At 41.5% G+C, this 23274-nt stretch overlaps 1 long non-coding RNA gene across 2 annotated transcripts; it reads right to left on the bottom strand.

Moving 5' to 3' along the window:
- Positions 1-90: 90 nt before the first annotated feature.
- On the bottom strand, positions 91-15875 carry LOC115652091. 2 transcript variants are annotated; one of them, XR_004000538.1, is made up of 4 exons: positions 15851-15875; positions 6761-7650; positions 4904-4995; positions 91-121 (listed from the first exon to the last, which is right to left on the bottom strand). It is a non-coding gene; the product is annotated as an uncharacterized LOC115652091 (long non-coding RNA). The 2 variants fall into 2 exon arrangements; XR_004000537.1 differs by lacking the exon at positions 15851-15875 and adding an exon at positions 15394-15593.
- Between the last annotated feature and the right edge of the window lie 7399 nt (positions 15876-23274).

Genomic DNA, 23274 nt, shown 5'->3' with positions numbered 1-23274 from the left:
TCAGAACTAGCAATGGTAAAAGAAACCCAGCAATGAGAAAGAAATGTGTGACCTTTTGGAAAGTGGAAATATACATATTAAAGTTGTTGACATACTAGTCTAGATGATTGCCGTTCTTTCTCTATGGAAAAAACAAAAACAAAAACAACAAATTTAATTTGGAAGGGGGAAATAGGCTCTTTGGAGGCAGGGGCCTTGCCTTCTTTTGCGCTTTTACAGCAATCTAGCATGATGTGGATGCTACCAGAAACAAATAATAATATGCAACTTCTTATCTGTCACAGTTAGTAATTTTCCTTCCAGCTATTAATTACTGCATGCTTATATTCACTCTGACCATTTTGCTTCTATGCTTCATCCCATTTTCCCCTCCCTACATCTCTCTTTTGTCTAGACTGTAAGCTCTTTGGGGCAAGGACTGTTTCTTCTTACATGTTCATACAGCACTTAGTGCAATGAGGCCCCAGTCCTGACAGTAGCCTTCAGCTCCACTCTAATACAAATAACTTTTAATAATAATCTGCTACTAATGAGGTAAGGTGGATCCTGACAGTGTGGGCTGAGTTGGAGACGAGCATGAGTGGGCAGCCTGATGTCACTTCTCCTTCCTGACTTTCTTCTGGTTACTCCACTCTCTGTCTCAGGTGTGTGTTGCAGTGAGAAGCACAGAGTAGACAACTGGGATAGGGGAAGGAAATCCAGAAGCCCTCTGAAGGGCAAGCAGAATAGCTCTAACAGCTGTTGGAGGAGAATAATACACCACCAAAAAAAAACCCCATCAAACTCTGGCCTTGAGGCACTGCCATGATGAAAGCATAGCTCTCAACTTTTATGAAGCTCTGTTTTTATGTAAATTGTTACTTAAGTTAATTTGCATAGATATACATAGCTTGCATACAGCCACAAGCATTAATAAAAATTGTGCCATTAGTGCTTGTGAAAAGCATTGGTCTGACACCAGATTCCCCTTACAAGGTTACCCCTAAAGCAGCAGGAGCAGGTTTGGGGAGGCAAAAATTTTATTTCTTATATCACTCAGAAGATGGGGGAGGTCTTGTGGGGACCTCAGAAGCAGCTTTGTGGAGAACCAAGAATAACCAAAGGATCACAGTTCATTGGCAGGATGGAGTCAGTGGGCTGTTGGAAGTGAACCTGACGGGGTAAGTGCACAATGACATTAGCCCTTTCCCCCCTATACTGTTCTCCCATTAGATCATTTCCCACACAGCAACTCCTACTCTTCCCTTAGCTCATGACTCCTCTTAGTTCACTTCCTATCTCCTGTCCCCAGTGTTTTCTACTCCTCATCATTCCTGCTCCCTCTCAACAGCTCCTGCTCCCTCTCCCCTTATTCCTCACAAATAGCTGCAGCTGCTTTCCATAGCTCCTGGTATCTCCTCCATTAGCCCTTCCCTACCCTGCCAGTTGGGCACTGCAGCCTCTGCTGCTACCTCCTGCCTTCTGTGAGCCAGATTAAGGGCTAGACACAAGAGGCACAGACTCATTACTAAAATCCTGTGTTGACTTAGATTCTACATTTTCATTTTTAAAATTGATGGTTGCAAAGAGAAGCTTGAACATGTGACCAGAGTCTAATCAACAGAGTGATGTCTGCCTGAGTCTGCATAGAGGGAGGAGAAACTGCCAGGAAGTTGCCTGGCCTCACATTCACCATGAAAGCAGACCAAGTATGCTTTGGGAGTCAGTCCGATCAGGGACATGCTTGGATGCCCCACTAGACCTGTGGGAGGGATAGCTCAGTGGTTTGCTCATTGGCCTGCTAAACCCAGGGTTGTGAGTTTAGTCCTTGAAGGGGCCATTTAGAGATCTGGGGCAAAAATCTGTCTGGGAATTGGTTCCCCCTTTGAGCAGGAGGTTGGCCTAGATGACCTCCTGAGGTCCCTTCCAACCCTGATATTCTATATAAATGAGACAGTCAGAAATTGTTCCATACTGGCATGCTGTAACTGGCTTCTCCTTGGACAGGTGTGAACATTCTGCTAGCTCTGCAGGTTTGGCTCCCTTCAGTGAGCTGTGGGATTCTGTTCGGAATCCACTCCACTTTTGGCTCCATGGATCAATTTGGAGACAAATGCTGGTAATATCTCCAGTGCTAGCCATTCATGGCAGCAAATGGACATGTCCCTCACATTAGGCTGAGCAGTCCTTGTCCCTCTCTTTGTTGGTGATGAAACAAGTTAAAAGCTTAGTATTTAAATTAATAACATTGAGCATCTGAGCTAACCCATCGAAGAGATGAAAGAGGCAGTTCACAACTCACAAAAATATTGCTTTAGGCTATCTGTACACTCAGGTAGATGTCCGTGCATAGGTTATACTCATTCATATTTTCTTCAGATTTGCTTCCTCAGGATGGGATAAGGGAGAAAGGGAGAATGCACACACAGTAGAGCTGGTTGGAAATTTTTAGACAAATTTTTGTTTCCTGAAATGCTGAAACAGAAACTGTTTGCAAAGCAGGCTCTGTTTCAGAGATTTCCCAACTCCAAAATATGGAGACAGGAAAAAAAAATCAAAATTGTCAAAATGTTTCATGAAATGAAAATTTCTTGTCTTCCAGCTTCAAAATGTTTATTTTAAAATTTAAGCTAATTAGAGTTTTAAGAGGTTTAAAAAAAGGCCAAAATGTAACTGTCATAAACAGATAGTTAAGAGTTAATAGAACAGAAGTACTTCATGTCTCTTTTGCCTGTAAAGGGTTAACAAGATCAGTGAGCCTGGCTGTCACCTGACCAGAAGACCAATCAGGGACAGGATACTTTCAAATCTTGAGGGCGGGAAGTTTTTGTGTGTGCTGTTGGAATTTGGTTGTTGTTCTCTCTGGGTTCTGAGAGAGACCAGATGTGCAATCAGGTTTCTCTCCAATCTCTCCCATACAGGCTCTTATAAGTTCAGAATAGTGAGTACTAGGTAGATAAGGCGAGTTAGGCTTATGTTTGTTTTCTTTATTTGCAAATGTGTATTTGGCTGGGAGGATTTTAATTTGTACTTGTATACTTAGCCTGGGGAGGGTATTCCCAGTGACTATAGCTGAAAGACCATGTAACATATTCCACCTTAAATTTACAAAGATAATTTTTACTGTTTTTTCTTTCTTTAATTAAAAGCTTTTCTTGTTTAAGAACCTGATTGTTTTTTTATTCTGGTGAGACCCCAGGAGACTGGGGCTGGATCCACCAGGGAATTGGTGGGGAGAAAGGAGGGAAGGGGAAGAGAAAGGTTAATTTCTCTCTGTGTTAGGATTACTTTCTCTCTCAGGGAGAGTCTGGGAGGGGGAGAGAGAAGGAGGGGAGAAGGTGGATTTCCTCTCTGTTTTAAGATTCAAGGAGTTTGAATCACAGTGATCTTCCAGGGTAACCCAGGAAGGGGAAGCCTGGGAGAGGCAACGGTGAGGGAAAGAGTTTACTTTCCTTGTATTAAGATCCAGAGGGTCTGGGTCTTGGTGGTTCCTGGGCAAGGTTTTGGGGGGACCAGAGTGTACCAGGCACTGGAATTCCTGGTTGGTGGCAGTGATACAAGTACTAAGCTGGTAATTGAGCTTAGACGAATTCATGCTGGTACCCCATCTTTTGGACGCTAAGCTTCAGAGTGGGGGATGATACCATGACAGTAACATTTTGACTTTAACTGAAAAAAACCCCACATTTTTGGTTCGTTAACATTTTTAAGATTTCAACTTTTCATCTTGATTCAAAATAGCAAAAAGTTTTGAACTCTTGAACATACACATGGAATGGGAAAACCATTTACAGTTCTCCCACTCTCTCTCATACCCCTCCCCCCTACCCCACCCCACCCCACCCCACCCCACCCCACCCCTCCATCCATGTACCTGGCTTTTTCCTCCTGCATGCTGGCAGGATGGGGGTATTGTCCCCTAACTATTCTAAAATTAGAGAACTAAAACAATTTCAAAAACACAGTTGGTTGAAAAGCCATTGAAAATGAGTAAGTAAAAATTCTACTTATTTAATGTTATATTTTTGGGGGGTTTTTGGTGGGGTTTTTTAGAAATAGAAAAATGTCATACTAATCTATGGCTGGTCAAACTCCTCTCCCGCCCTTCAAAAAAAGAGTCAATAAAAATTTTAAAATTTCAGGAGGTTTTAATCAAAATATTAATATTTGAAAAATTTAGTCCAACAATGTTAAAATAATTTAACCAGTAATGTTAACTCAGTCCAAATCAATCACTGAGGCATTATAAGCTCTTTGGCCAGCAAGTCTACTCTGGCCAAAATTACCTCAATATAACAGCAGCTGCATCAGGCCGCAAAGGACTGCTTAGCTTAAACCTAGACTGAGCCCTGCATTTTCTGAAACTGGGGATAGCAAGATCTTTGCTGAATCTCTATGACTGAAGTGCAGGCATTTTAACTCCATGGCACCTTCTTGGATGGTGATTTAAGCAGCAGGTCTTAACAGCAGTTAAGAAAAGGAACCTTGTACCATCTCCATTGCACTAGCAAGGATGAATGGGCAAAGAAACCCCTTAATTCTTTTCTGTCTAAGCAATGTGACTTTGAGGGCAAAATCTGCTTTGAGGGGAAATTGGCAAGAGTCTATCACTGGAGGAGTGGCAGGGAGAGCAGAAAATAGTGACTTAACAGGACTAGTATGTGCACAGGGAGGGGAGAATTGATTCAACACTGTAAGGAAATAATGAATTAAAAAAAACCAGACCTGGCCCAAAAGTCAGATTGTTAAGAGTTTGATCTGACTAACTTGTTGTTCTCCAAAGTTAGTTGTTTAGCAGTAGACTTGAAAAAGAAAGTTGATTCTCACTTACTTTCACTGTAGAAGCTCAGAAGCTTTTTACTGATGGCAGCCCTAAAGTTGAATATTTGTTCATGTCCAAGCACTATGGTCATCATTGTCATACCTGGGGAAGCCTCCTCCGTGACGGGTGCCTTCTTCTCCCCTGCCTCATCTGGGGTGGTCACATTCATGATTATCTCTTCATTTCTGTCATGACTTGTGGATACATAATATGAAAAGAAAAAATGTATTTATCACTGGCGGGGCTGGTAGCACTGCCTTTTATTAACTCTATCTGACACTTCCCGTAGAAAACTCTGGTTTCAGCTGCTTATAACTTTGTCAAACTTTAATGATTTGGGCTGAGTTTTTTGGAAAGTTTCAGCTAAATTGGTTTACCCATTTAAGCAACATTTTACCCCTGTGAAAAATATTCTTACATCCTTTTCTCCTGGATGGGCTAGCACCTCCATGCTTTGGTGCAAGGACTTGATATTTGCAATAGATTCACACTGGCGTTGGGATTGTGCCTTTTGCCCTCCCTGTGAAAATCTGCCTAAATCTGGCTGAGTTATAAACCTCTGAAAAATCTCAGTTTGCACACATTCAGTAGCATGCACTGAATACCCAGAGCTACAGGGACTGAGCAGGATTTGCCCTGCACTTGCTCCTCCTGCCCACTGAGAGCTGCTGTGGTGCCAGACACCAGATCTAAGAGCAGAGAGACTGTCTCTCGCTACTCGGTGCTGGCAATACTCCCCCTGCTGGCCCCCAGGAGGAGTGAAAGCTGCCTGACTAAAATCCCGAAGGGCCAGAGATGGGCTGGGAAGAAGTCAGAACCGAGGAGCAGAGATGGGTTGTAGGAAGGGGTAGGGAATAAGATGGGAGTGGGGAGGAGACATACAGGGACAGACAGAACTTCAGAAAGACCTGGAACCACTGCAGCACACTCCCTTCCAGAACCTGGACTAGAATCCAGGATTTGCTTGTGTCATCATTCCATTGCTGTCTAGCAAACAGCTGTAAAACCCACTGGCAAAGTGCATGTCTGATCCCATCTAGTGTCTGTTCACATAGAAGATAACAACCTATTACTGCTACAGCGTCTCGCATGCTCCCATCATTCCTGCTTCCTCTCAACAGCTCCTGCTTCATCTCCTTAGTTCTCCTCAGTAACCTATCTATTCCTCACAAATAGCTCCAACTGGTTTTCATAGTTCCTGTTTCTCCTCCATTAGCCCTTTACCTGACAGTTGGACGCTGCTGCCTCTGCTCTACCTCCTGCCTTTTGTGAGTCAGACTAAGGGCTAGACACAAGAAACACAGGCTGAGGGCTCATTACTAAAATCCTGTGTTGGCTTAGAGTCTACATTTTCATTTTTAAAATAGATGGTTGCAAAGAGAAGCTTGAAGATGTGATCAGAGTATAATCAATGTCTCAATGAGGTTTAAAATACTGAAGTTACTTCCTTAAATCAAACCACTGAGGCATTATAAGCTTTTTGGCCAGCAAGTCTACTCTGGCCAAAATTACCTCAATATAACAGCAGCTGTATCAGGCCGCAAAGGACTGCTTAGCTTAAACCTGGACTGAGCCCTGCATTTTCTGAAACTGGGGATAGCAAGATCTTTGCTGACATCGCTTAAGACTGAAGTGCAGTCATTTTAACTCCATGCAAGCCTTCTTGGATGGGGATTTAAGCAGCAGGTCCTTAAACAGCAGTACAGAAAAGGAACCTTAGTACCACTCCATTGCACTAGCAAGGTTGAATGGGCAAAGAAACCCCTTAATTATCTTTCTGTCTAAGCAATGTTGACTTTGCTGGCAAAAATCTTGCTTTGAGGGGGAAATCGGAAAGAGTCCATCACTGGAGGAGTGGCAGGGGAGAGCAGAATAGTGACTTAACAGGACTAGTATGTGCACAGGGAGGGGAGAATGGATTCACCATTGTAAGGAAATACTGAATTAAAAAAAACAGACCTGGACCAGAAGTCGGGTTGTTCAAGTTTGATTTGACTAACATATTGTCCGCCAAAGTTAGTTGTAGCAGTAGACCTTGAAAAACAGAGTTGATTCTCTACTTATTTTCATTGTAGAACTTGAGAAGCTTTTATCGATGGCAGCCCTGAAGTTGAGATTTCTTTATGTCCAAGCCTAGGTCGTTCTCATGACTGGGGATGGTTGCCTTTGTGGACTGGCGCCACTGTCTTCCCTAGCTTGTCTAGGATGGTTGCCACCGCTCTCCTGCCGCCGCCATGATGGTTGCCTCCGTGACAGGCGTCACCATCTTCCCTGACGTGTCTGGATGGTCGTCTCTGTGACGGGCGCCACTGTCTCTCCCGTCACCTGTACGACGGTTGTTTCTGTGACAGGTGCCACCATCTTCCCTTGCATGCCTGAGACAGTCGCCTTTGTGACTGGGCGCCACTGTCTTCCCTAGCTTGTCTAGGATGGTCGCCACCATCTCTCCTGCCGCCTCCGTGATGGTTGCCCCCGTGACAGGCGTCACCATCTTCCCTGACGTGTCTGGGATGGTCGTCTCTGTGACGGGCGCCACTGGTCTCTCCCGTCACCACTGTGATGGTTGCTTCTGTGACAGGCGTCACCATCTTCCCTGACGTGTCTGGGATGGTCGCCTCCAGATGGGTGCCACTTGTCTCCCTGCCGCCTCCATGACGGTTGCCTCTGTGGTGGGCGCCACAGTCTTCGTGGGTACCTGGGATGGTCGCCTTTTTGTGACGGGCCCCACTGTCTCTCCCATCGTGTCTGAGACAGTCGCCTTCCGTTACAGTTGCCACCGCTTCCCACCATGTCTGAGAGCGGTCGTCCTCCGTGATGTTCTGGTGCCGCTCCCATCATGACTACTAAACCTTGTGGATACATAATATGAAAAGAAAAAAAGTATTTATCACTGGCGGGGCTGGTTAGCATTGCCTTTATTAACCTCTATCTGACACTTCCCGTAGAAAACTCTGTTTCAGCTGCTTATAACCTTTGCCAAACTTTAATGATTTGGGCTGAGTTTTTTGGAAAGTTTCAGCTAAATTGGTTTAACCCATTTAAGCAAGCATTTTACCCTGTGAAAAATATTCTTACATCCTTTTCTCCTGGATGGGCTAGCACCTCCATGCTTTGGTGGCAAGGACTTGATATTTGCAATAGATTCACACTGGCGTTGGGGGTTGTGCCTTTTGCCCTCCCTGTGAAAATCTGGCCTAAATCTGGCTGAGTTATAAACCTCTGAAAAATCTCAGTTTGCACACATTCAGTAGCATCGACTGAATACCCAGGGCTACAGGGACTGAGCAGGACTTGCCCTGCACTTGCTCCTCCTGCCCACTGAGAGCTGCTGTGGTGCCAGACACCAATCTAAGAGCAGAGAGACTGTCTCTCGCTACTCGGTGCTGGCAATACTCCCCCTGCTGGCCCCCCAGGAGGAGTGAAAGCTGCCTGACTAAAATCCCGAAGGGCCAGAGATGGGCTGGAAGAAGTCAGAACCCGAGGAGCAGAGATGGGTTATGGGAAGGGGTAAGGAATAAGATGGGGGTGGGGAGGAGACATACTAAAGGGATACATGCGAAAGGACAGGGACAGGACAGACAGACTGCGGAAAGAGCCTGGAACCACTGCAGCACACTCCCTTCCAGAACCTGGACTAGAATCCATGATTTGCTTGCATCATAATTCCATGCCTGTCTAGGAAAAGCTGATAAAACCCACTGGCAAAGTGCATGTCTGATCCCATCTAGTGTCTGGGTTCACATAGAATATAACAACCTATTACTGCTACCAGCTATTCCATTAGTTCATATTTAGAGTTCTATGATGTATGGCTCTAAAGATTACAACCCTGTTAATGACAAACAGGAGGTCAGTATTGTTCCACGTGATAGTTTTGTTATTTTTGTTTGTTTGTTGTGCTTTTAAAAGTATAAGGAAACTACATATAAAAATCTATGTTAAAGAATGTTAAAGATGCAAAGTCAGCTTGTAAAAGTTAGGAATACCAGAAGTCAAGTTGCCTGTCCACCTTGAATTCATCTTCCTTGCGTGTAAGCAGCCTGATACACACTTTAATCACACATACTATTTCCACACGACCCCTGCCTCATTCGTATATGCACAAGGGAGTTCCTCTTTATGAAGAACGAGAAAGGGGATGAAAGAAGAGAGAAATTTACCATATGTAAAAGGAATGAAAATTAACCAGAGGGAAAACAAACATTGGACTACACTGAAATAGAGAGACAGAGATAAACAAAAAATGTAATGAGAGAAAAGAAGTAGAAAAAGAATATCATGGTAAGTTATTATATTTAGTTATTGAAATGGCAGTGAAATATAAAAGATACTGTATAGGAAGACAAGTAAAACAATGCATATAAATGTACATCAAATACAATTATATCTATAGCATATAATGTGATGAGAAAGATTCACCTGGCATCACTGCATGAAAAATTATATCAATCTATGTTCGAAATAGTTAATAGGTGTCATACAAATACCATAGATCGATAGCTTAAACATAATTGGCTTTTTTCTTGCCTTCCTCCTCCTTTGTTGTTGTTTAGGAGTGGGCATGTCCTCTGTGACTCTGTTATAGCAGGTTTAGTGGCATCCATGCTGAGTCTATGGATTTTAGTTTAGTTTTAGACTTTAAAGTTTTTCTAATTAATTTCCCCACTGTTTTTTTTAAAATCCTCCTTTCTAGACTTTGATGTTACAGTGCTAGTTTTTGGTAGGATTCTTCCCCCAGAGGATATCAAACTGTTCCATTGGCTTCAGTTGTCATTTAGTTTTTGTTGTGCTGTTTTGTTCTAACATGAATTCTCTGAAACAAAACCCAGATTGAACTCAGGTGTCCCCATCTGCAATTTAATTGCCTTTGCAGCTTTTGGAAGAAGCATGTTTCCTGTGGAATCCATTCCGATGAATTAACAACCAAATGCTCAAGAAACTTGCAGAAGCTTGGCACAGATTTATATACAGACAGTCACAGGACTGAGGGAACCAGAAAGAGTGGAAGGGAGAGAGAATATAGTGCTCTTGCTAAAACAAATTAATTAGTTTAATATAGGATGTGGGTGAAATTCCTCTCTGGGCAAAGAGCCAGCAGCACAAGGCCTCAAATTAGGGCATATGTAGGACTTCAATAGTGCATAGGTCTCATGCTGGCTCTTTGCACAGGGTGCTGTTCATTCTGTATGAGGAGAAAACAGAGAGCAATGAGCATTCCCTTTACTAAAATATGCGATTCTTATATCATAAAATTTTTGGAGTGGGGAAAGTGTCTATGTCTGTATATGTACAGAATCTATCATAGCAAGGACCAAGCCTGATAGGCATCTCTGCAAGCTATTACAATATAAATATTAAATAAGAAGAACATTCAGACAACAGACTGGTACATCAGTTAGCTGTAAAGGTGTTAAGTTATTGGTGTCTGCATTTAATAATTAAAGTTACAGCACTATTTAGATAAATAGTGGATGTTCTCTAAGTCTAGGCTACTCTTTCAGAGTAAATTTCACCCCATTGCAGAGGGCCAGCAAAAGGCCAATGCCCCACTTAAGTGCCACCCAAGGCATATTTAGAAGATAAAAATGGTACATAGGCAGTGTGCTGACCTTCAGGCCCTCTTGGTGCAAAGTCAAGAAGAGAACAGTGCTTTATTTACTCTAGGAACGTTACCTTAAACCAAATAGCTAGAAATGGTAGATTCTCATAAGAATTGCTATACTGAGTAAGACCAATAGTCCATCTAGCCCAGCCTCCTGCCTATGACAGTGGCCAGTACCAGAGCTTCAGAGAGAGTATACAGAACAGGGCAGTTGGAATAACCACCCCTGTCTCGTCCTGTCTTCTGGCAGTCAGAGATTTAAGTTCTTCCCAGCTCTAGGGTTGCATCCTTGACCATCTTGACCTATAGCCATTGATGGATCTATTTCTTATCTAGTTCTTTTTTGAAACCAGTTATACTCTTGGCCATCTCAACAACACATGATGATGGGTTTCACAGGTTAATTGTGTGTTATGTGAAAAAGTACTTCCTCTTGTTTGTATTAAACCTGCTTCTTATGAATTTCATCAGGTGACTCTTGGCTTGTGTATTGTGGGAAACAGTAAATGACACTTCTCTTTTCACTTTTTCCATACCCTTAATGATTTTATAGACCTCTGCCATATCCTGCCTTAGTTGTCTCTTTTCTAAGCTGAACGGCCCTAATTTTTTTAGTCTCACCTCAAAGGGAAGCCATTCCATACTCTTAATCATCTTGGTCGCCCTTTTCTGAACCTTTCCCAGTTCTTCTATGTCCTTTTTGAGATGGGGTGCCCAGAACTACACACAGTATTCAAGGTGTGGATGCACAATGAATTTATATAGTGGTGTTATATTTTCTGCCTTATTTTCTATCCCTTTCCTTTAAATGAAGACTAGAACTCTTTCTAAAGTTATGCTATATATCAAAGAGAAGTTAAGATTATTAGGTGTGGTTCTAGTCTTTAACTCAACCTGCTAACGTGTAAAAACAGTAAAAACTTGTGTCTTCCCTAGAATTTTATCTCAAGTTAGTGAGCTCAAGTTAAGAACACATCTTTTTTCCTAATGAAAGCACAGCCTTAATGCTTCTTCTGATGGTAAGCAAGCAGAGTGGAAGAAAGGAGATGGGCCTGACTGAAATAATGAAGAAGGGTAAGGAATGCTGTGGGGGCTGAAAAATAGGTTGCAGGGGCCAGAGGCAGGAAGAAGTAGAGAGGCAGGTGGTCAGGAGCTGATGAGGGTAGACAGGAGCGGAGGGAAGGGATCTGGAGGGGCATATATGCACCGAGAGGGAGTGGGTCAGGACCAGTGGGGGTCAGATAGGAGCAGAGAGGGGAAGGGAGAAGGAGTTGGGATGGGAGCAGATGATGAATCAGAACTGTATAGTGAATGAAGCTGTTGTCTGTAAGACTCCAGCCTCTTGTTGCAGAATTGAGAAGGTGAATGAAGCAGGAGATTACCAGAAGAGAAAAGATGGTCTCATAGCTAAGGAAGCTGAATACCACCCTAGAGAACTGGATTCTATCCCCGTCTTCCTATGTGATGCTGTAGAAGTCATTTAAACTAATTTTTTTCACAGGTGGTCACTAATAGTGTGTTCCTCATTTTCTGGGTGCCCAATGTGACTCATGGGGTCTGATCTGTAGAAGTACTGAGAATTTATGACTACAGCTAAAGTCAATGGGAGCTGTGCTTAGAACATATAAAGTGCTATATAATGCTAAGTACTTTGAAAAATCAAGTCCTAGGTATCTCAAGCTGGGGACCCAAAATTAGTGGGTACTTGACAATTTTGGCCTTAATCACTCAGTTCCCCATGTGTAAAACGAAAGTATTAATTCACAGGGGTGTTGTGAAAATAAATTTGCATTGATACTATAATGATGACTACCTATGGAAATTCATTTTGTGCTCAGTGCAGGCTTTGAATGGAGTGCATTTAAATAATGGCCACACATTCAATGAAGACGATGAAAAGAAATATTGAGTAACTACTCGTTCACTGAATGAGGTAGGGGGAAAAGGGTATGTTATCATGTAATTAAAGACTATCTCACAATGCATACACATAAGGGGGCAAATTAAGGTTGTGCAGGTAACCTGGACTCTGGTATTTCCTAATTTTTGAGTGCTTGACATTACAATTTTAATGCTCCTTTATTATAGTTTTTTGGATGTAATTTAAAATATATTGCTGTATGTCACATATTGGCATAGCATTGAGTTTAAATATTGGGGAGAGCTTTGTTACATTTTAGCATGCTTCAGTCATGGCAATCTCTCTGAATTATATGTGTAGTGCATTATTATAAACTAATGGAAAATTAAGCAATAAGACAAAACAGTGTCTGGTATCTAGCCATCTTTGTGGTGATATCACAACTTGATACTGCAAATTATCTTAGTTCACTTCCACTTTTTGTACAGAACAAATTACATCTTTTTCCACTTTTATTGTAAATGTTGCAAACATTGGAGCTATCGACAAGTATTGCCATGTTTGGGGAAATTCAGGGACCACAATCAGATTCCTGTTTTGGTGCATGTCACTTCTAAAACTAAGTAAGTACTCAAAATATTTCTCAGAAATTAATAATAGTTTACATTCATCTAGGACTTTTCATCCGGTGAGTTTCTTAAATACTGTAGTCATAGGTGCTATAGAAACCTCTGAGACAGTTACAGTAGATTAGCTAGAACTCAAAGACTTTTAAAAAGTTGGGCAAACGTCATTACTCCATTTTATGATGGTGTAATTAACGGAGAAGGTCTATGTGCAATGCTTATCACTGTAGTAGTTGAGGGATTGATTTTTCTCTTATTTATGTGAGTTTAAATCTCCATTGCAGTCAGTGGACATAAACTGGTATAAGGAAGTTGATAATCAGGCCCAGATAGAAAGTTTAAATGACTTGTCCAAGGCAACAAAGTCATTCAGTGGCAGAAGTTCAGAAAAGAACTCTGCCAGTTAGTTACAGAAATAACAAGTATACAATTTTTTATAAAATCTTAGGTACATTTAGGTTTACTTCTCAATATTCTGACATCAAAATTACTACTAGAGTGTAGCCAAGGTGCTATTTCCATTAATAAGGCTAGGTAACATACTTTTCACCTCTATTGGGGAAAATGTGCAAGAAAACAACATGAAAGTGTTTTCTAGAAGGAAAAATTCCCATTAGACAATACATTAGAGTCTTTTTGTGGTGCTGGGGTTTTCCATGAATCTTGTCAGTTTCTCCCTCCCAAACCAGAAGTATTGACTCCAATATGGGAATCTGACAGAAAGCAGTTATTCCAATTATCTTTATCTCAAATTCTGAAATAAAGAGACTGATGAAATATGCATGTGCCACAGAGACAGTTTACTTCATTTCTCACCCACTTGGTGGAATAGAGAAAAATTATGTTAGTATATGTACAATATAATTGGGAAACATTGGTTAATGTACAATACCCCTTTCCCCAAATCTTTCTATACTTTCAAACATACGATTACATTCAGAGCTGGTCTCCTTTGTCAATAAGCACTGTATAACTTTATTCATGACAAAAACAAAACAAAAAGCCCCAAACCCATTAATATGGGATTTTTTTAATGGATATCAGTGTGATTGAAAGGAATAAACTTTGTAAATTGCTGCAACATTATGTGGATGCATCTTAAAAATATTTAAGTCATGATATTAAAAACAAAACAAACCATGCTTTATAGCAGTGAGTGAAGTCTCACACATGAATTATACATTCTGAAATGACTTATGAGGCTAGGTTGTTGCAGCAAAGTTTCTTGGATAGATAGTTAAGTAAAAAAAATAGCATCCTCTAATGTACATGCTAATCTAGTCCTATGGCCTTGCCTGAGATGTCTTTCCATTTAGAAAGTTCTTCCTGAGCTATTTCAAGATCCTCAGATATCACACGTATAACTCACAGAGTTAATCAAAAGGTGATCACAGAGGTGTGTCTATGAGATTGCAATAAGGGAAGGCAAGGACTCTACCTCCCTAGCTGAGATACCACATAACAGTTGTGGATCTCCAGATTCAGAATATTCTGCACCAATTTGCAGTCTGTTTATATTGTTCAGTAGTTAGAGCAAAATATTGTCCTATCAGTGCTGCAAAGGAGGGTAAGGGTGCAGGCACACACATCTTGTTTCACAAGTATCCTGCTAGCCAGAACACAATTCCATGGGGTAGTCCTGAGGGAGGTGTAGTTGGGTGCACCTGCCTACTCCTTTGAAAAGGAAAAGCATGAACTCTCAGCTAGCACGTGCTCGAGTGCAGTATGTGCACTAAAAAGGAGACCATATTCCTATGTGCTAGTCTGGTGCATCGGCCAGACACCCTCCCCTCCTAACACCCATCAGAGGGCTAAGTAGAGTTCCTGCAAAACTACTGCATTTGTAGAGTGAGGGAAGAGGTGGAAAGTAAGCTCCCTTTCCCCCTCATATGCACCGAAACAGCACATGGATGGATCTTTCCCTGTCTAACCAAGGAGGCAAAAACTTGATTAAAATTCAGGGGATAAAGGCTACTTAATTTTCAGTTGCACCAAATACAATAACGTTTCAAGCATTGCACTAAGAAATCATTCATTAGACATGGCTTAGGGCAGGGCCACTGTCTCCCTCTTCCCCCGCTAAATACTCCGTGCAAACTCCCAAATAGCAAGTCCTAATAACACCAGTGGTAAGGGTGTTGGAAAACTCATGAAAGCTCACAAAGGGAGAGGCCATGGTTTCTCACAGCAAGAGACTACAACTTCCACTACTGAGATCAACAGCACTTTGGATTTACAATTTAGTGGGGTGGGGGGACAAAGCTCTTGGAACAGGAAGACAAGTGCTTCATATCTAAATGATCTGCACTTACTTATATGCAGCAATAGTTCTAGTAATACAATATATTAATACATAGCAGTTAAACATCAGTTTGTTATTAATATTTAACTCATATGTAATAGGGATCTAGGTATGTCTACATAAAATCAGGAGACAAGTTGAAGCAAAAGCGATTTGTAACTGACAAGAAAAGAAGTAAAAAGAACAAAAATGTTCACTCACCTGACAGTAATAGAATACAAGGAAGTATAGTTTTGCACATCTTCATTTCTCCTGTAATATCTAACCACAGAGAAAACTACCCAGAAAACAAACCGAAACTCCTCGCTTTGTTCCCTCCAACCAGCAAGCTATGTGTGGTTCTCTACGCACAGGCAACAGACTAAACTTGCTATCTCTCTGCCCCTGTGGCTTTCTGGGGTTCTAATCAGCCAGTAAGAAGCAGGCCAAGTAATAAATTATCTGCTGAAAATGGCTAACATATCATGCAGGATATGAAACTTTAGGCTTTTTCAGAAGTCAATTTCATACACTGAATTTCAAAGTGAACTGTGCAGAACATATGAGAGTTATAAAACTACCAACTGAATGGCAAAATCACATGTAAAAACAGGTTCTGAGCCGTGTAGTCATTTAGTAATGCTTAAATTATAAGGACCATATCATATTTAACACTTACCGAGTGATGTTTATCCATAGATCTCAAAGCACTTTATAATTATGGATATGTATCATTAGCCTCATTTTGAGGATGGGAAAACTGGGGCCCAAGAAGGTAAAATGTTTTGAAGATCATACAAGACAATTGCAGTCCCTTGCGCTGATCACTGGACCACAGACCCTTCCAAAATATTCCGCATTTCATGAAAATAATTAATAGGGTTTTTTTTAACCCTGTTTTGAGCTTGGCCTTCACAACATCCCCTGGCAAGGAGTTCCACAGGTTGTGTTGTGTGAAGAAATACTTCCTTTTATTTGTTTTAAACCTGCTGCCTATTAATTTCATTTGGTGACCCTTAGTTCTTGTGTTATGAGAAATAGTAAACAACACTTCCTTATCTATTTTCTCTACATGAGTCATAATTTTATAGATCTCAATCATATCTCCCCTTAGCCATCTCTTTTCCAAACTGAAAAGGCCCTGTCTTATTAATCTCTTCTCATGTGGAAGCCATTCCATACTTCTAATAATTTTTGTTGCCATTTTCTGAACCTTTTCCAGTTCCAATACATCTTTTTTGAGATGGGGCAACCACATCTGCACACAGTATTAAAGATGTGGGTATACCATGGATTTATATAGATACAACATGATATTTTCTGTCCTATTATCTATCCCTTTCTTAATTATTCCTAGCATTCTGTTAGCTTTTTTGACTGCTACTGCACCTTGAGTGGATATTTTCAAAGAACTATCCACAATGACTCCAAGATCTCTTGGGGGAAAGGGTACAAAAAAGTATTCAGTGCCATTGGGAACAACTACCAGTAAAAATATGTGATGCAGGATTAGATGTTCCAGGAAATGTTCCTTCACATCATTTCTGAAAATTGCACGTAAACTGTGCTGGCACTCTTACTTGTGAGCTCCTGTTTTGGACTGATAAAGTGAGAGTGGATGAAACCAAACAGCTACAAAATGTGGAACAGAAAAGCAACTGTGTCTTAGTGATTATTTGGTGTCTCATAAAATGCTACCTCTACAGTATATGATACTATTTAATGGCCTCATCCTTCAAGTAATCATTACCACTTACTAATTGCCAAGGTCCAGCAGAAGTCAGAACACGAATTAGGAGTCTCCTCCCCACCAAGATTACTTTGCAGGGTCTCATTCTTTACAAGTACAATTTCATAAGAGATTCACGTATCAGAGTTACATGGAAAATCAGTGCAAAAATGCTAATGTTCATTAAATTTCTTACACATAAAACTTTCAAATATGTAAACTGCTATTGAGCAGTTACAAATCCTTATGTAAAAAACTGGTCACAAGTGCAAGATGAATTAGAGAGTGTGTCTGACCATGTATTCCTGGCACACTTAGTCCCCTATCCAGTAAAGAACTTGAGCATGTGCTTAACTTTAAACACATAAGCAGCCCCAGTGTAATCAACATGACCAATTATGGGTCAGACTTCAAGCCGCTTATTCCCAATGGTAAGAAATTAGCCACACAAGTAGCATCCATTGTCTTCACCGGGACTATTAATGAGAGTAAATGCTCACCGGTGGGACTAACAGGGTCACAAAGTGATCTGTGTGCCCAAAATTAAGCACATGCTTAAGAGATTTGTAGGATTTAGGGCCTTAGAGCTCCTGCTGACATCACTGGGCATTTGTGGGCAGGGGATTCAGCAGGAGGAGGCTTGGTTTATAATAATCATAAAGCTGGAAGCAAAACACGTGACTGAAATGTGCACTTCATCCTGACACCAGTGTTGTCCCATGTAAAGAAGACGTGACCCCTGTACATAAGTGTATTGACTAAGCTAAAAGCAGGCACTGATCCTGGAAAGGAATCTGTGTGGAAGGACCCCTGTGTTCTTATGAATCTCTTTGCAGAAATGGGAAAAATGAGTTCAATAATGTGTAAATCCACCTCTTGTCTTTATTCCTATTCTTTCCTCACTAAGGACCCATGCCACTAAATAGTGGAAAGTGTCACTTTTGTCTGCATTGTTCCAGTGTGTAACTCTGGTTAATGAACAAAGTTAGGTAAAACAAATCTGGGCAGATCTGTGAATCCCAGAAGGCATTGTGATTCCAGTACTATCACATGATCAGAACTTTGCAATGGGAGAACAAGCTTCTCTAGCATCCAAAATAACTATTGGTGCTCAACTGTTCCTTTTGTGCTGAGGTCACTTCTTTCAGGTCAGAACACCAACTCTGCAGTGAGACATCCTGGCACGTGTCTATATTTTTTTTAAATAAAACAGAGGACATTAGATAACTCAACTACCTGCCTTCGGAGTCCTTGCATCTAAAGCATTATAGGTAATTATCTGCTTTTAAATAATAGCGGCCAGATTTTTCAGACTAAGGAACCTAACACTGGGAACAAAGTTTGAAAATTTCAGCCACAGTTTAGTATATTGAGGTTACACTTTTAAGTGCTAACATAACATGAGACACAGATCTATTTAGTATTTTTAAAATACCATCACTGAAATTTTCTGTTTAGACATAAGACAACAGCTAAAATATAAACATACAAATAACTAAGTACATAAATTAGAAATCACTTTCATTTTAGTTTTTAGTTTGTTTGTGCATGATTCTAGATAACTCCTGTGAAGTCAGTACACAAGACCACTCTTTTTAGGTAACCTCCTGTCTTAAGAGGCAGCTCCAAAACATCTGCAGATATAATAGGGTATGTTCTGCTCAGGTTTTAATAGAAGACCACCATAAGCTATTTTTATTGCCCGAGTGGTCACTTAAAAATATTTTACTATAATTAAAATAAATGGCAATCAAATCACCCAGAAAATGTCCAGTATGCACTAAATCTATAGTTAATTAGTTTCCAACAGGTTAGTGTTTAACTTTATTGCAGCTTAACAATTTCCCTATTATGAACTTAGAAAACATCCAGATATAAATGAAGAGAGAAAACATAGGAATAAAATATGTATCCAAACACGGGGGAATACAGAAAAAGTGCAGAAAGACACAAAGAAGTAGGCTGTTCTCTGAAGTTTAAATACAATACAATCTCCAGTTGCAATGCTATGAAAGCCCTGGTACCCACGAAGATCAAAACTGTTTGTTGATATAGTCTCTGGGGTAAGATGTTCATGCCCACTGTTCCATAACAAAAAGCTTTCCCAGCAATTGGACACCATGGCCATGAGCAGACATTAATGGATATATGCTCCCTTTTTTGAGCCAGATTCCTTGGTGGGTCTGATGGCCGTTTGAAATGAAACACTGATCCATATCACTGCATGGTCTTTTTTGAGTCACATCATCCCCTCCAGCAGACTGGAATGCCCAGCAGGGGCATAGACATCTCTTCTTGCAGAGGATGAGGATCCACAAGGAAGAATAAACCCAGTTTTTATGGACCTCAGCATGTGTTTCCCCTAAAATACCCCTACCACACAGACAGAACAGCAGTCTACCCTGGCGCGCTGCCACTGTTTTTATTTTCACCTGCCACCCACCATACCTCCTGCATAGTTTGTCAAGCTATGGTGTTATCTCTGCTTGGAGCCACCCCAAGAAAAGAAAAAACCCATAGAGACAGTCTTGTGACTACACCCCCTATCCACTTAGCTAGCACCTAGCTCCATGGTGCTCAGATTCCACGTAGGAGCCACAGAGGAGTGGGATTGGTGCTTATGCAATGGGATGCTACTGTATAAACCTTCCTCCACATGTGCAGGGCCCTTCTGCATCTCCTTTCTTCCAACGGGGTTTTTATTTTGTTTTGTTTACTCATAATTTTCCTCCACTTTGTCAAGCCTGACCTTAAAAACCTCTAAGGAAGGAGATTCTACCACCTCCCTAGGTAACCCATTCCAGTGCTTCACCACCCTCCTAGTGAGAAAGTTTTTCCTAATATCCAACCTAAACCTTCCCCACTGCAACTTGAGACCATTACTCCTTGTTCTGTCATCTGGTACCACTGAGAACAGTCTAGATCCATCCTCTTTGGAACTCCCTGACTAGGTGATCACTATGATCTCTTCTGCCCTTGGAATCTATGAATATATAAAATAATCTTGTTTGGGGAGAGTGGGGCGATGTGATGTCGCCAGGGCACCTTAGGTTGTGGAATCTGATATACTGAAGAATGTTCGATGGTTACTCTATGGACAATAGGATGTTATAAAGCAGACACCAAATAGCTGAGTCCTCCTCCTCTCTAACTCGAAAGAAATATCTTCAGAAACTGGACCATAGTGAAGGGAAACCTGTACAATAAATAATTTAATTTGTTTTTATTTTAAATTAATTTACTATTAATGAAACATGACAGATTAATACTAGAACTCCTTTGCTTGGCAACAAAATCCTGAAAATAAATGTGTCTATTTAAATACAGAGCAGGTAGGTATCCCCATGGTGCTCCAAAAATCTGCCTCAAAGATGACTCCTTGAGGGGACGCCTCCAGCCCCCTTTAGCAAAATTGGTGGTTGCATTTTATGACAACTGAAGAATGATTGCCTGGCTCTGTAACAAAATGAGTTTGTTCAGACAGATTTGGGGGCCCCTTTTGGACAGCATAGAAAGGAAAAAACACACATATGTTGCTACACCTACATTACTATTGTGATTTGGAGTTGGAGAATGACCTCTAGTGGAAGATTGGTAACACTGGTCTACAATTTTTGAGAAGTCGTCTGCTTCAGAGATAAAATGTGCTATTTATTATGTATTTTGATGTGCTGAATTCAAATATGACAATTAAAACAACTGATTGGCTACTGTTTCTAAGATATTTAAGTTTTTATATTTTATGTCTATGTATATTGTGTAGATAGAGTTTTAATCATAAATTGTAAACCTAGGTCTTTTCATGTGTTTGTGGTTGCCTTACATGATAATATTTCACCTGTATTGTTTATGTAACACTTTAAAAATCAGCAAAAGGATTATATAAATAAAATTTATTATGAAACAAAAGGCAAAAAACTATTATGTACATAGTTTAGTCCTATTCAGTGTCTACTCGGCGCTTCTTGGCTTGTCTCTTTTATTCATTAAATGGAGCATCTCTTGTCACTGTCCAGCAATAGTCTGCAAGCATTGATGGCTCCATTTGCCCTGATAGCCTGCCAGGAGATTCCACTGCTGTAGTCTGGAGCCCAACAGCTCTGCCTTACTCTTGGGTAGTTCCAAATCCCTGACAAGGTCATTCAGTTCACCTTGTGTTATGAGGTGTGGTTCAGAGGAGGAGGATGGGAGAAAATGTGGGTCCTGTGACATTGATGGTTCAGGACCAGAAGTTTCATCCTCTTCCTCTTCCTTGTCTGACTCAAGTGAGAATGATTCTGGTGCATCAGGAACCAGCAGTCCTTCTCCGTAGGGTACTGGGCGTATAGCTGATGGAATGTTTGGATAATGCCCAGTCCACTTTTTCTTCTTTGACACACCTTTCCCAACTGGAGGCACCATGCAGAAGTAACAATTGCTAGTATGATCTGTTGGCTCTCTCCAAATCATGGCACTGCAAAAGGCATAGATTTCCTTTTCCTGTTCAACCACTGGCAAAGATTTGTTGCACAAGTATTGCAGCATATGTGTGGGCCCACCTCTTGTCCTGATCTCCAATTTTGCAGCCCAAATAAAGGTGATTAGGCCTTTCTTAACCAGAGTGGTTATACTGCTCTTTTGTGATGCAAAGTCACTTCACCACAAACATAGCAGAAGTTATCTGCACTGTTCACACAAGTACGAGGCACCTCTGCTCACTTTGGCTAAACAGAAATGTGTTCCTTTGCAAAATCAAACACTGACAAATAAGAGAGCACGACACTGTATGATTTCTAGAGCTGATATAGGGCAATTTGTTCAGCAGAGTGATGTAAGCTTCATTATGATTGCATCATCCATGACTTCTAGGAATAACATGATGCAATTCGTATCATGTATGACGAAATACCAGCTTCAGATTGCATCATTCATTGTTTTGCCTAAAAAGCAAGTACTGTCCAAACTCAGTCATAGATTTATTCATAGATCCAGTCAAAGATGTATTTAGTCATTTCTGGTTTAAATTGAGATCCCTTCCCTTTATAACTCACTTATCCTCCGTCATTCCCAAGTTAAGGGTCGTATATACTGACCCAATAGCATATCTTGAAAACTAGAGCCAATCAACAATTTTAAGCATCATTTTCGTTCTCAGTGACCCAGAATTAGTAAAGTTGGACTACATTTATTTCAGAAGCATTATGGCTGTAGAGCAGTGTAATGAGACATTTATTACTGAGAAAAGTGTCAACCATTCAGCTTTGAAACTGTGCTGTATGTAGTTACGTAATTGCAAGATGGATTTTTATGTACCACATCTTTAAGAGTAAAGTGAGCCCCTCACTCCTATCCTTGTCCACTGCATTTGCACTAGAATACTTCCGTGGGTCAGGTTAAGATGACTGTTATTACACATGTTTCAGAGTAGCAGCCGTGTTAGTCTAGATGGATTTCCACTCCATGCGGCTAAATGCAATGTCTTGCATAATGACAGGTTTCAGAGTAGCAGCCATGTTAGTCTATTACACATTGAGTCATACAAACTGTGTTCTTTTGCACTCTTTCCTTCATAAGACTTTACACAGGTTTTTCTTCCACCATAGTTGCCTACAAAATTTCATGTATATCTACACTGAGTTTCCTCAGAATCATTCCGATAGAAGAGCAGGGCTTGCTCCCCTGTGAAACCAGCAATGTGATTTGGCTCCAGAAATAAACAGATCTTGGGACATTCACAGAAGTAACTACAGAGAATCTGAGGCTTTCTGCACTATTCCCTAAGCTTCCCTCTTCCCTTGTGTGGGTGGGTGGACAAACTTTTTGGTCCAAGAGCCACATTGGGATTGCAAAACTGTATGGACGGCTGGGTAGGGAAGGCTGTGCCTGGCCCCCACCCCTATCTTCCCCCTCCCACTTCCCGCCCCCTGACTTCCCCCCTCAGAACTCCCGAGCCATCCAACCTCCCCGGCTCCTTGTCCCCAGTTGTCCCCTGGGAACTCTCGCATCCAACCCCCCTGCTCCCAGGCCCCTGACTGCCCTGACCCCTATCCACACCCCTGCCCCTGACAGGTCCCCTGGAACCCCATTCCTATCCAACCCCCCCGTTCCCTGTCCCCTGACCCCTATCTACACCCCAGCCCCCTGACAGGTCCCCTGGGACCCCACGCATATCCAACACCCATGTACCCCATCCCCTGACCCCTAGCCACACCTCTGCCCCCTGACAGGCCCCCCGGGACACCCACACTTATCCAACTCCCCCTGTTCCCCATCCCTGACTGCCCCCCCAGAACCTCCACCCCATCCAACCGCCCCCTACTCCCCGTCCCCTGATTCCCCCCAGAACCCTCTGCTCCTTATCCAAACCCCTGGTCCCCTTACCCTGCGGGAGCTAC

Source organism: Gopherus evgoodei, chromosome 5, assembly GCF_007399415.2.
Source record: "Gopherus evgoodei ecotype Sinaloan lineage chromosome 5, rGopEvg1_v1.p, whole genome shotgun sequence".
Lineage (NCBI taxonomy): Eukaryota > Metazoa > Chordata > Testudines > Testudinidae > Gopherus > Gopherus evgoodei.
Note: the sequence above shows the minus strand (reverse complement) of the source record. Positions and strands in the feature narration are given on the sequence as shown.